The 12,432-nt window shown below is 41.4% G+C and overlaps 1 pseudogene; it reads right to left on the bottom strand.

Moving 5' to 3' along the window:
• Positions 1–610: 610 nt before the first annotated feature.
• Positions 611–1,539, bottom strand: LOC124960210 (olfactory receptor 4X2-like; annotated as a pseudogene).
• Between the last annotated feature and the right edge of the window lie 10,893 nt (positions 1,540–12,432).

Raw genomic sequence — 12,432 nt, 5'->3', positions numbered from 1 at the left:
TCTGTTGAAGTCAGTCTCTCAATCTCTCTCTCTCTCTCTCTCTCTCTCTCTCTCTTTTCTTTTCTGCAGTACTGAGGTTCAAACCCAAGGCCTCATATAGGCCAGGAAAGAACTAAGTACCCCTGAGCTGTATCTCTGGCCTTGTTGAAAATTTTTTGTATCTATGTTTGTCAGGAATATTGGTCAGTAGTTTTCCTTTTTTATTGACTCCTTGTCTGGATTTGATATAAGAGTGATGCTGGCCTTTTAGAAAGAATTTTAAAGAGTTCCTTCTTTTAGGTATATTTGAGTAGTCTGAGTAAAGTTACTCTTTAAGAGAGTAAACTCACCACAGGAAATGAGTTCTAAAATCAAAAGCTAGTTAAAGATTTCTATTCAAGGATACTTAAGGAGTGTTACTTACAGTATAAAAAATTAGAAGTAACTAAAAATGGCTAGGTGTATTCAGTACATTCATAAGAGGAAATATTTTACAAGTGAATAAAAGGACATTTTTACAGATGGACACCAGATTGGTAACTCCGGAATTATCCTCCTCCTACCCATTGTGCCCCTTGAGTTTGGACTGAGCATCATTCCAAACCCAAGGAGCAGTACCAAGGCTCCACCTCTATTTATCATCTGGTTTCACTGTACTGATCCACAGCCTCTTCATGACTTTATTCACTTCAGCATTTCTCAGGGAGTAGATGACAGGGTTGAGGAGTGGGGTCACCACTGTGTAGAACACAGCTACCATCTTGTCTGCAGGCAGAGTGGTAGAAGGCCTCAGATAGATGAAGACACAAGGTACAAAGAACAACATAACCATGGTGATGTGGGACCCACAGGTGGAGAGGGCTTTGCGTCTACCCTCAGAAATCTGAGTCCTCAGATGAAGTAGAATGACTGCATAGGACACAAAGAGGATAACAAAGCTGGTCACAGACAAGGTCCCCCATTAGCTACAGTCAGCAGACCAATGAGGAAAGTGTCTGAGCAGGCCAGTTGGAGCAAGGGAAGCACATCACAGAAATAGTGGTCAATCACATTGGGGCCACAGAAGGGCAGTTGGAAGACGAGAAGGATCTGGGAAAGGGAATGCACAAAAGCTCCCACCCATGCCATTCCCACCAGGACCATACACACCTGCTGGTTCATGATGGTGGTGTAGTTGAGGGGCTTACAGATGGCCACATAGCAGTCATAGGCCATCACTGTGAGCAGGAAAATCTCAGTGCCTGCAAAGAAGTGCATGAAGAAAAATTGTGCCAAGCAGCCCCACAGAGATATGGTTTTCCTTTCAGCCAGCAGATCTGAGAGGAGTTTGGGGACTGTAGTAGAGGAGTAGCAAATCTCCACGAAGGACAGGTAGCTGAGGAAGAAGTACATGGGGGATCCCAGACTTCTGCTGGTCATGACAGTGAGCACAATGAGGAAGTTTCCCAGCACGATCGCCATGAACAAGAGCAGAAAAATCACAAAGCAAACTCTCTGCACCTCCTGACTGTGAGACAGTCCCAGGAAGATGAATTCAGTCACGTTGTATGTATGAGCCATGAGATCACCACCAAGAGGCAGCTATTTGGGTGGTGTGACCTGAAATGATACAAAACAAAAGACTTCTTCAAGAACTGGGTGAGTTGTATAGAAACACTTGCTGGTCTGAGATGCTTATGAGCTAGAAATTGAAAGGTATGTCTTTTTTATGGAAGATGGGAAGAGCAATCAAGAATGGAGCCAGCAACTGTAGATGCACTGTGTGTCACTGGAGTAAGGCAATGATAACAACAAAAATGTTCCAAGAGCAGTGTATGAAGGACTGTTACAGATTTGGGGGTTTATTCTGCAGAAAATGGGAAGTCATCAAGAATATTTGTCAACTGGAAAGTGAAATCATTTTTTATGCAGTGATTGGACTAGTGGAAAAAGAGCAGAGGAAGGGTGGTGACCAATTAAAAAGTCAGCAAGTCCCCTCTTTGGACAATATGGGGCAGACAGGAGAGCATTACTGTGTCTCTGTAATACATCTTTCTATTGCCTTTGCTTATTGCATTATCTTTCACTGCAGCTTTCCTTCATTATACTTTTAATGGTTTTCTAAAACTGGTTTCCAAAACACTGTTTTCAACTTGTCTACATTCCCTTCAGAGGTTTCAGAAGAGCTATCCTTGGATGCATCTCCCTGGATTCAGCACCCCCAAAAGGACCACGAAGCTTTGTCTGAGTCCTTATTTCTACTTTATCTCTTAATTCTTGTCCTCTAAACTTGATTCCTGGATGATGTTATTGCTTTCTAAGGATCCATTCGATCCATGCCCAATTCTCCTCACTGGCACTTTTCATTTCCTCCAGTCATTATGCATCCAGTGCCAACAAGGTTCCCACACCTCTCCCCAGTGCCCACTTAATCTCTGACTCATCCCTCTCTACATCCTAATCTCTCACCACATTTTCCTTACCATGATTCTCCACTGACTGATATGCAGATTGTCCTGCTCCATTCTGAAACTTGTCTGAGCTAGCTGAGGTCAACATATATGAGTCCTGGTCTCATATAATGTGATTCCAGAGCACCTGGGACTGGGAGCCAGAAGACTTGCACTCATGCCACGAAGCTTCCTTTCCTGAGTGCTGGAGACAGCCTAAGGTGGTTAAGCATCATCAGGACCCAAAGTAAACTCACAGAGAGAACTTACAGAAACAAAGAGGAGGCAGACATTCTTAGATCCCTGGTCAATTCTACCAGGCCATTCATGGAAGAATGCTTATGCCTGCTAACAGTCTGGTCTCCTGGGTTCATAGTCACATTTTTTCAGAGAGTATCTATGTGATATCTTGAAAGTTATTTCTTCCTTTCACCGTTTGTCTCTCTCCCTAACCCTTACCCTCTCTCTCCCTCCTTCTCTCTCTCCCCCACCTCTCTCCTGTACTGGGGATTGAGCTCAGGTTGGCACATGCTAGGTAAGCATTCTAACAGTGACCTATACCTTCAGTCTTTTATTTTGAGATAGGAGGTCCCTATGTTCCCTAGGGAGACCTCCAACTTGGGATTCTCCTGACTGAGAGTCAGGCTAGCACCACTGCATCTACCCAGAGAGTTATTTAACCTCTTCCATGCAGATCACACCTACCTCAGAGATGGATGCCCTGACTCCCACTCCCCGCACCTTCCCAGGATAAGCTACATTCCTGTCCTCTGTGCTGCCTTGGATATCTTTCAGTTAGAAAATCCATCTACACAGCCACCTTTCCCTCAGTATATTTTGAAATCACAGGACGTCACACTGGATTTTACTGTGGCCACCTACCTATTGCAGTGGGCCTCCTAGGGGAGAGACTATCTTCTCACCACACCATCTTCACCGTTTGCTCCTGTGACCACTACCTTGAAGCACTCAGTAAGTGTCAGGGGTTGAGTGACCCTGGGTGTGTGCTTCCCTGGCCTTCTAAACAGAGTATCTCCCATATCATCATAAGCTTTCATTAAGCCTTGAAAGAACAGAGGTTCCCAAGGACCAAGACAATATCTTCTTCATTCCTGAATCCCAGAGCCTGGCTCAGAGTTTTCCCCAACACCCACACAAATAAAGTTTATAAAACACCGAGTGCCTCAGGCTCCATTCCCTCTGCTTTAAAAGTGAAATCAATCATCACATACCAAAAAAGTCCATGTTCACAAAACAAAACTGACACCAGTGTTTCTGTGACTTGCTGAGCTCACCACAGTGACCTTTTCTGTTCTGAAGACAGACATGCAAATTCCTCCCTGAGAATAGCTCTGGTCTCATGCAAATTGCCAGTTAGTCAGTGGAGAAGCATTAAGCCAATCTAGGACCAGAAGTCCTCCTTGCCTGGAGTCTCAAGATGGAGGATCTACTCCCCTTGTAGCCTTCGACTTGGGAATGTGGGAGACTAAGGCACCAGAGTCTCAGATCTACCTGACAAGAGCCAAGTAGAGTCACCTCCGGGTTTCCCACAGAGAACTAAACCCTTGACAGCTCAGCCTTAAGTTCACACTGCTTAAGGGACACCTGGGGAGTAGGCATGATCAGGTGAGAGGAGGTCTCCAGGGATGTGTGCCCTTTCCCCTTCCTAATCAGGCAGAAGATCTCAGGGGAAGCAAGACCTGCACAAGCCTAGTAGGAAAAAAGAAATAATTGTGAAATGTGGACAAATTAAATTCACCCAGAATTCACAGAGCACTCACCTGCATAGAGATGTTGATAAGGCAATGATACCACACCTGCTCATCAGGAGCTTAATCGTGTGACTTGCCATAAACTGACAGTACTCAAGAGGGTGGGTCTGAGCTTAGGGAAACTGAAATGGTACCTCTCAAAGCCTGTGGTGTGGAAGAGGGATAGATGGGTGGTTCCCAGCCAGGGGTGATTTTACCCCAGAGGACACTGGGTACTGTGAGGAGCCATTGACTGTTGTCCAAGCTGGCTGGCGTGGGAGGTGCTGCTGACATGAAGCGGGGAGACCCCGGGGGAGTGTGACACATCATCCAAGGCACATGGCTGTCCACATGGCAAAGAATTCCCCAGTCTAGAGTCCACAGGACTGCCCTGGAAATAGCCTGCTATGGAGGAAGCAGATTTGTTCTGAATTCCCAAGCATTAAAATTAGGTGTGGAGCACATGGGAATTCCTTATTGTGCTTGACCACGCCTGTGTGTGTTTTACATTTAGTGTGATAGAAAATTTTAAAGTTGTCATAAGAGAACTTTGTGAATGAATGGGCTCTATTCAAGTGCTACTCATAAATGTCAATCCAGCCTTGAAGTAAGTGCCCCAAGTGTCAACTAATGACTAAGGAGAAAACTCTGATGAGATATTTTATGATTTAGGACAATGTTTGATATGATTGCTCTCCCACCTGTAATAACATAGTTAACCATTGTCCTTCAGAGAGAAAGAAACCTAGGAAGAAGATTTGGCATGTAATTACATGAAGCTTCAAGTATTCATGCAAAACCTCTATGTATTCTGTAGTACATCCTCATGAAATGGAGTTTCTGTAAAAATCTGTCTGCTGAAGTATTGTCTATGTTGAAGGATTTGGCTTAATAAAACTAAGTTACATCAATTTTAATATGAATCTTTGAGTTTTTTAATAGGGAATCTACATTTTAAAAAATATTTGTGTTGTTAGACTGTGCTTGCTTACTTAAAAGGATAATTTTTTTTTTTTTACTTCAGAGGTTGATTTTCTTTCTATTCTGTTAAAGATTATTAACCCATTGACTGCGACCTTAGTTTTTTAAGTTCCAATTAGATACCAATCCTTTTCTTTTCAGACATAGAAATATATTTATTCATGCTCTTCTTTGTGAAAAGTTATTTGGTATGTATAATAAATGAATGGCTATCCATTTATGCTTTTCTTTTAACAAGTGAGAATGCAAAGAAACCCATTGTAGCAGAGTATATTTACCACAGTCTAATACTGAAACCAATGCAAAGTCTACCAACAAAAGATTTTTTTTTTGATATCATGGATTGCATTCAGGGGCACTTAACCACTGAACCACATCTCTAGCCCTTTTTTGTATTTTATTTAGAGGCAGGATCTCACTGAGTTGCTTAGCACCTTGCTGTTGCTGAGACTGGCTTTGAACTCAGGATCCTTCTGCCTCAACCTCCAGAGCTGCTAGGAGTACAGGCGTGTGCCACCATGCCGGGCAAGAATTTTTTTATTGTGTTTTTGTGAAATGCAATACTACTTCCTAAATACAAAGAGCAACCTCTTGTAAGCCACAACACAGATGATTCTCCAAAACACTGTATTGAGAGAATGAGGCCAGACAGAAGAGTGTACATGATTCGTGCTTGCATTCATAGGAGGCTAGGAAGAAGCTAAAGAAATCCATGATGATAGAAATTAGATGAGTGGGTGCCAGTCAGTCATTCAGTGTTAGAGAATACCTGGGAGGGGTCATGAGCAATTTCTGGGGTGATAGAAGTATTTCCTTTTGTTTGTCAACAATCATTGGATTTATTGGATTGTGAAAATTTATTGGACTCAAGGTCTTTACATTCCATTGAATCACAGAATTTCAGTTGTTTGTGAGGTTTCACTGATGTTTTGGATAGATTTGAATATTATTCAGTCAATGAGGCAACAGAGACAAATCCTTCCCTACCTCACTATGCCCAGGGGCACCACCCTCCAAGAAACCACCTCACCCAAATCTCCGGTGGCAGACTCCCTCCTCACATCTAAGCACATCATGACAATGCTCACTTTCCCAGCCTTCTTTGCAGGTAGGGATAGATCCATGACTTAGTTTTGGCCAATAAGTATGAAAAAAGAAAAAGAGAAATCCTGTTGGAGATTTCTCATAATTATTTCTCAAAATGTGAGCTGGGACTTTCCCATCCTACCTATGAAGATATGATGCTTGGAGTAGCTGCTGTATTGCATCTTGCAAAAATGACCACAGCCTAGGAAGCCAAGCAGGTTTCAATCCAGTCTGCCACCATCACGGAATTAAAAGTCATCCTGGAACCTCTGACCTCCAAAGTTCTTAGTCAGCAATACATAATTCTGTGGCTTTGACAAAGACTGGACTTTTCCTACAAAGTTAGAGAATATATATTTTGGGATTTGCAGACTATCCAGTCTCTATCACAGATGCTTGATTCTTTCAATGTGGCATGGAAACAGACAGATAACATGTAAAATATGGATATGACTGTCATCCAATAAAAGTACTGTGAACATTAATATTTCAATTTCATGTTAACTTTTGTATGTCACAAAACCTTCTGATTATTTTTTTCAACCATTAAAAAGCATAAAAGCCTTTCTTTGGTCACAGTGCACTCAGGGACAAGCAGTGAGATTGGTTTGACTGAGCCACTCTTCACTAGGTGGACCAAATGCATTCCTGGCTACATCACTCTCCTTCCTTGAGATCCCAGATGACCACTATTTAGAAAGAGAAGAGTCTTCTGAAATTGTTCAGATGCAGATGATAATGGTTAATAATGGTTATCTTGCATCCCCTCACCCTGAGATATTTGTCTTCTAAAAAATTCCCCTCTTACTCATGAAATAAAGCTTCTACCATGGAACTTCAGACATAATAACCAGGTTAATGGGAGGAAGGCACCAAAGGAAGTAAAGAATCCATCCTGGGATTCTTCCAAGATCTTACTGAGAACCAACCAAAGCAAAGTGTCACTCTAGAGAGAAGAAATTCCATGGGGAAGTTGGTCCCTTGATTACAGTGTGGTGTAATAAGTAGTCCAAGGATTATTTAGCATTTAGTCACAACTCTTGCACTATGAGGGGATGTGTAGATGTTCTCTTCAAAAAGGACCATAAAATCTCTGGTTATGCTGATTTGTATGGCTCTTATTTATTTCTGAAATGTTATCAATCCACACATTAATCTTGACACAGATCCTCTGAATTTTCCTTCATGGCTTACCTTAGGCTTGTTCAGTTACCATGAACATTGGTCATTTTCCTTTGTAACAAACGGATATCTTTGAATTTCGGTAAAAACACCACTTAATCCATTAGAAGACAGCCTAATGCTGATGGAAGAGCACTGATTTCTGAGTTAGAAACTTGGCAAATAACTAGTGTATGACTCTGGCAGCCAGCAAACCTATCACCTCACCTATAACCAGAGGGAATTAGAGTAAAATCTGTGAAAATTCTTCCATCACTAATCTTGGAGTGCATTAGCTGAGTGTGATGTGGGACTTTGTCTACTGGGGGTCTTGAGTGAGAAGTCTGCTGGGTGGTAACATAGCTCAGGGTACTTTCTTGCTCAAGGATCAGAAGTTGCAGGGAGGAATCTAATGCCCCTCACTATCCTTGTCTTCTCAGACCAGAACAACTTCTTGAGTAATCATCTATTTCAGCAGAGTGGTTAGCTTCATGCTGAATTGGAGACTCCTGAGTGGATTCGATCCATCTGGTCCAATTCCTTATTCCGAGGCAGTACAAAGCCACACCTGCTCTTCTGACCCAAAGGTAGGTGATGTGACTAGAAATAAGGCACACAATTTCTAAAGAGGCAAAGGATGTTGGGCAACTTAATTATCTACTTAGTGTCACAGGGGTTCATTTGTACACTGTGTCAGTTATATTTGATGAATTTTTTGGTGGGGAACTGAGTAATGAATTAAATTTATCATTTTCATTGCAATTAAATGTACACAGGATAAAATTTGATGACTTTTGGATACCTTTATTATTTTGAATTCCATGAAGTACCATTTGGAAATCACCATGTGAGAACCTGTCCTTGGGGTGGAAGTTCCTTTATTTCACTCTAGTGTCAGTCACTTTGGCATAGCAAACTCTTTTTTTTTTTGTATATTTTTGCATAGCCATTGCCTATATTGTATCACTTAGGTCTGGTCCAAAGACCAGTCAGTTGCTTGATGCAGAGTCTACACGCAAATGATGATTTGTGCCTTTATATGCTAGCTGCCTTTACTTTGTGTGCTTCTAGGTGAGGAAGTATTGGGTGGACGGTTAGGGGAGGTATTTCTCACCAGGTAAATGGAGATATGGTGGTTATAGGTAGCAGAAAGGGGAATTAATAGAGAAAAGACAGTGACAGGAAAGAAGAGATTAATTTTTAAGAAGGAGGGTTATCAGCAGTTCTGCTGTTGGAGATAAAGTCTGGAAAAATAAGATGCTACCTGATTATACTCTTATCTCTGAGTGATTGCTGAGATTGATGTTTTAGTATATTTACCTTTTTTTCTCCTCTGAGTCAAAAACAGATCAAGTTCGAACTCAGATAAGTGGTATGTGTTTTTGTAGGCCAAATGAATGTACCTTTGATTGCTAACAAAAATTATATTTAATTTTCACAATGTATTATGCTCTGGTCCAAAGACCTACCATTCCCTAGATATAGAGTTGTACTCAAATGCTGATTTGCACTTTTCTACGCTGGTCCCTTTGCTTTGTGCCATGCATTTTGTTCACACCCTGTACTTGCTAATGGAACATGGTGTTGTGAAAGAGCACAGGGTCTGTGGTTGGGCTGCCTAGTTTCCAATCCTGGTTCCAATGCTATGGAGCCTTAGGCAAGTTACTTCTTGGTTTGTCTGTTTTCAGATATGTAAAAAAGGGGTCATAATAAGTGAACCTACTTCAGAGGTTTCTTGTGAAAAAATGAAAGAATGAAAGTCTATAGAATACTTGTAAATGGTGTGGAATATCGTAAGTACTATTGAGATACTAGCTGTTACTATCTACCAAAAATGTAAATAATAGATTTAAGAAAATATTAAACATATTTTTGAGTACTAGGATGCCATATTTCTTGGTAAATGATATAGACCAGAAGCTACAATCACAAAAAATTTGTTAATTGCTGTGAAAGACATATGATAATGTTCCCATGTTCACTTTTTGCAGCTGTGACCAAAATAGCATTGACAAGAATGGCTTAGGTGAAGATAAGTTTCTCTGTTCATGGCAAATGGGATGGAGGGGTTGGGATGGGGGTAGAGAGAGAGATAGAGAAAGAGGGAAAGTAAGGTGCTTAGATATATGTAGTCCCCAAGGCCATGCTCCCAGTGACTGACTTCCTTCAGCCAGGCCCCACCTGCCCACAGTTACCTTTTAGGAGTCTATTTGAGTTTTTAATTCATTAAGTGGATTACTCCACTGATGAGTTTACAGCCCTCATGATCCAGCCATTTCACCTCTGAACTCTGCTGCATTGCCTAACACATGAGCTTTCCAGATCCAAACTGTAACAGTACCGCAGGAACACAAAGGCAAAAGAACTTTATTCCTGTAGAAGCGAGTTTCTCTATGCAATCTAGAAAGAAGGACTACTAAACAGAAGGGAGAGAGGATATCTTGGGTTGGAAAAGAGCTGCAAACATTCATCTGGGGAAGAACCATAGGGTGCCAGGTTAGGCCATGGTCTGTTCAAGAAGGACCTTGAATTGTCTGTAAAGCATATTTGAATTTATGCTGTGGGCAGTGAGGAGTGCTGGTAGACTTCATGCAGAGAAGTCACAGGATCAGATTTATTTTTAGAAAAATGGCTAAAGTTTTTTTTCCATGTTCAGAGAAAAGAAGAGTCCTATGGGCTAATGTGGTTAGAGACAAGCCTCATTAAGCACACTGGACTGGAACTGGCCTAGAAGACAAGAAGGATTTGAAGGGAAAGGAGGGAGCATTACTGGTGAAGGGAGTCTCTGAGGACCAAATGCTCAGGAGTGGGCTTGTGGGATGAGGAGAGGATCCTGACTTAAGCAGAAGGGAACTGAAATTTCCTGATGTGGCTCAGGCAATGAAAGTCACTGATAGCAAGTTAGAGGAACTCAGGGTGGTCCTGGCTATTTCTAAGCAGTAGAGTGGTCTGAGGAAAGGAGTGTGCAGGAAGCAATTTTCTGACTGCAGATACAGGGTGGAAGGAGCAGGTCCACCTGGAGACTAAGAGGCTTTGGTAATTCAGACACCAGCCTGCAGGGTGAGCAGGGCCTGGCAGCCAACAGGGAGAACAGGACATATGGGGATCTGGTGTCCAGTGCAATCATGGGATGTGATGACAGGATGTGGGAAATAGGTCACAGGCATGACTCAGATTTGACATCAAAACCACAAGTCTGAACCACATGGCAGCTGATGGGGTCATGGAGGTACCTTCTGGCTGACTGACCTGGAGGTGATCTGTGACTTCATAACTTAGTCCCATCAGTGGCAACTGTTGTCTAAGTACGTGCTGGACTTGGGAGTGATGATGTGGAAAGGTGCTTCTCGAAGATTCTTATAATCTAACCTTCTTCTATCCATTCTTCTATTTGATTTTAAAAGGTGCTGAGCTATTCCTAATGATTCTGGGTCCCTAGCACCTACATATTTGTTTTTAGTGGAAAAAATACTATGATAAATTTAGCAATGCTAACCGTATTGGTCATAGGTTGCAATGTAATTTTTTTTTTTTTTTTTGCCAATTCACCCTTTTTAGAATCATTACCCCTTGGGTAGGCTGTTTCTTTTTGCTTCACTGAATGATATATTATCTTTCATAGTTGTCCATTTCTCTTTCTTTACCCAAATAGCAGGTATTCTCCCAAGAAACTAACAGCATCTGACTCCTATTTGAGTAGACCGATAATTCTGTCACAGCTTCCATGTTTACTTAGGTTGTTAAGTGTTTTTTTTTTCTGTTATAAACCAGTTATGAGGTCATTAATTTGGTGTTTTTGAAATGCATAATAAATCTCTTTCCTGTATGAATGTAGAACTAATTCTGAAATGAGCCATTTTGTTGGGGAGAAAACATTGTCTTTGTTACCAATGAAGATGATAATAGAGATGGTGAATTATATAAGTTAGAAGAAACCTTCCTTAAACCCCACACTTATGCAAAGACCATCCAGTCATATCGTATTGGACCCACTCAACAGAGGATCCTCTCTGTACCCCACAGTGACAGAGGCTTCCTCTGAAGTAGAGAAGAAAGTGTGCTCTTGCTGCCTTTCCTCTAAAGGAAGTAGAGGGGAAAGGGCCACTTTTGTGTGCCCAAGGTCTCCTTCCAAAGAAACTTCACCTCCCTTGCGGCAGAGTGGGGCTGGGAGTGTTGTGTTTCCATGTTTCCTCCCCATGGAAAAGACATTAGGGTGGGGAGAAATGCTCTCCTCTTAGCTTGGACCAGTTGGTGTGCTGGTAAAAGTTTAACAATTGGCTTTCCTTAAGAAATAGCTCTTCTCTGCAGTGTTTGCTGATCTTCAATTTTTCAATACTTCCACTTCAGCTGATTTTTCCACCATTGGGTGTGGAGATGGGAAAAGATATATCCAGAGTTAGTGTTTGCTGGCTCCAATAAACCACAGTTTTCTATACTTGTGCACTATAACCAGATCTCCTGGAAGATGCTATTGAAGGTAGAGGGTATGTGCAAGTTTCCTCCTCAGAATGCTTCTACCGTTTAAGACTAACCCTAACCCCTGCTCACTTTTTGCTCACTGTATCTCCAAGTAGTAATCCTTTAATTATATTTAAAAGGAGTATTTCTTATATTTTATGGGCATTACTCCATTAGCTTAGGGTCTCTTCACATGTATATTGATCTTTTTACTTATTCTTTTGTGTATTGCCTGCTCATAACCTTTGTTCATTTTCCACTGGGATGTATGTATATTTCTTTTTTTAATTTATGAAGATTGTTTCATTTATAAATTGGGGATACATTGCAGTTGTTATGTGCTTTTTATTTACATTTTTATTTTAGTTGTTCCTGATAATAGTTATTTTTAAAAAACTGTATGCATGAATGATTCAAGTTAAGTTCTCTATACTTTTTAATTTTTATATTTCATATTGTTGCATCTCAGTTATATAGGATGGTGGGTCTGACATCCATAAGAACACAGTTTGATGGATTTCACTCCTTCATACCCTCCCTTCTCCTGCCTCCTGATTTCCCCCTCCTCTCCCATGTTCGCCCTTCTA

The sequence above is a fragment of the Sciurus carolinensis genome, chromosome 11 (genome assembly GCF_902686445.1).
Source record: "Sciurus carolinensis chromosome 11, mSciCar1.2, whole genome shotgun sequence".
NCBI classification, from domain to species: domain Eukaryota; kingdom Metazoa; phylum Chordata; class Mammalia; order Rodentia; family Sciuridae; genus Sciurus; species Sciurus carolinensis.
Note: the sequence above shows the minus strand (reverse complement) of the source record. Positions and strands in the feature narration are given on the sequence as shown.